We start from the raw sequence: 2,038 nt of genomic DNA on the forward strand, positions 1-2,038 counted from the left end.
CACACACACACACACACACATACGCTTGTGCGCGCGCGTCGACACAAACTCACCACATTCTCGCCCGGACTAGGGTGAGAAATCAAGCGGCTGCGATAGTAAAACAAAGCAAAAACGTTGAGTACGACAACAAATCATGGACAGAAGTTATCTGAGCTCGAGACACAGCTGCCCCGCAACTGTTTTCGTTTTTGTTTTCGTTTTTCTTTGTTTTATTTTTGTTTTGTTTTGTTTTGTTTTGGTTGATTGGGTTTTTTGTGTTTGTTTTTGTTTTGTTTTATTTGGTTTTGGGGTTTTTTGGTACGTTGTAGGTTGGTTTTTTTCAAAGGATGAGGGAAGGGGTGTTTGTTGTGTTGGTTTTATGATGGGGATACGTTTGGTTTTGGGGAGCACGTTACGGAACACAGTAACTTTTGGAGAAATATCAGTTAATAATAATGCTTTGCCAGTTTGCTTGAAATCATGCGGAGGACCACTTTCAGAATGGATGTTTGTTTGCTGGCGCAAGCACGATTGTGATTGATTTCGTCAGATTGAATTTGAACTGTTCTGTGCGCAAGTTTTCACAATCAACACTGAGATTTGGTAAACGTTCATTCAAATTCCAAAAGAAAATGTCCAACCTCTTCCATCATATTCATACTATTCTAAAGAGGCCCTTAGTTGTGGGAATCTGGGGCAAAGGATGCACTTGCAACCCAGAAGGGGTTTCTTACGGTTGGTTCAGTAAAGTAAAAGTGTGCATTGCGGTCAAAGATGTAAAAACAAAAACAAAACAAAAACAAGAAAAAACAAAGAAAGAAATATGTTACGTTAAAAATCATTGGTTGCTTGTAACCTGAAATTGATGAAAATCAAGCAACACAACCCCAGCAGAACAAAACAGGACCTCGAAAAGCTCTCTTGGTGGGAGCTTCATGCATTGGCCCTATCGTGTGAATCAGCACAGCTGTACATGTACTCCGCCCCTGTGGAGCAGGGGGTTACACCCGACCAATCATCTTTACTTTACATTTGTTCTTAACTTACAGGGCGCGGACGGCTCAGTTTGTACCATACTAGAGAGTGATTCCGATGACCCTGATACGAATCCTCAGCTGTACGTGCTTGGTGAACTCAAAGTTGTCAGAAAGTTTTCAAGGCCATTAATTAACATCTTTCCTCCATATAGGATGTATAGAGGGAAAATCGTTTCCTCCTCGCACCACTGGGCAGTAATTTAAAGAAAATGGGGGTAGCTCAGTAAAATGTAGTTTTTTCAGTAACATATGAGCGGATCACTTTCAAATTTTCACTTGATCTGAGATAATAATAGCGTCCACTCTTGTACAGTACGCTCAAGGCGCTTTTCAGTTCCTTCCTCTCAACACAAAACACAAGTAGGCCTAATGAACATGCATATTATATACGCTCTTTAGATTGTAACATATAAGCTGACATTCACACTATACATGTATCAGCTCAGTCGATGACGATCCACACATCATTCTCAAATAGGCTTACACATAGTATGTACCATAACTTTACCTCGTGGAAATCCGCTTTAAACTGCAGGCATGACTACAGTTTCTCAATATAGAAGGTATTTTCAATAGGACGTGACCTCTGATTTGAAGTCTTTTTTTTAGAATAGAAGTAGAATAACCATCAATTAATAAAGTACAATGGTACCTAACTAAGTCTAGTCGGGTCTCTTCGTTTTTTGTACACTCCAGAAACAAAAATGTACAAAGACAATAGTGAAAAAAATTATCATTTACTGCCGATAGATACTTCGCCAAAACGTCCAATTACAGATAGGCCTATTACTTCTTTACACGTTCAGACAATCTCTCCCGTGCATACTACATAGGGAATGCAAGAACACACACACACACACACACACACACACACACACACACACACACACACACACACACACACACACACATATATGCATGCATGCATGCATGTATACAGAGAGAGAGAGAGAGAGAGAGACAGACAGACAGACAGACAGACAGACAGACATACATACATACATACATACATACATACA

The 2,038-nt window shown here is 39.9% G+C and overlaps 1 protein-coding gene across 1 annotated transcript in view; it reads left to right on the plus strand.

Moving 5' to 3' along the window:
• Positions 1 to 2,038, plus strand: part of LOC101849490 (tubulin alpha-3 chain) — a gene marked incomplete in the record, with an annotated part of 27,777 nt that overhangs the window by 14,135 nt on the left and 11,604 nt on the right.

Source organism: Aplysia californica, unplaced genomic scaffold, assembly GCF_000002075.1.
Source record: "Aplysia californica isolate F4 #8 unplaced genomic scaffold, AplCal3.0 scaffold00591, whole genome shotgun sequence".
NCBI lineage: Eukaryota > Metazoa > Mollusca > Gastropoda > Aplysiida > Aplysiidae > Aplysia > Aplysia californica.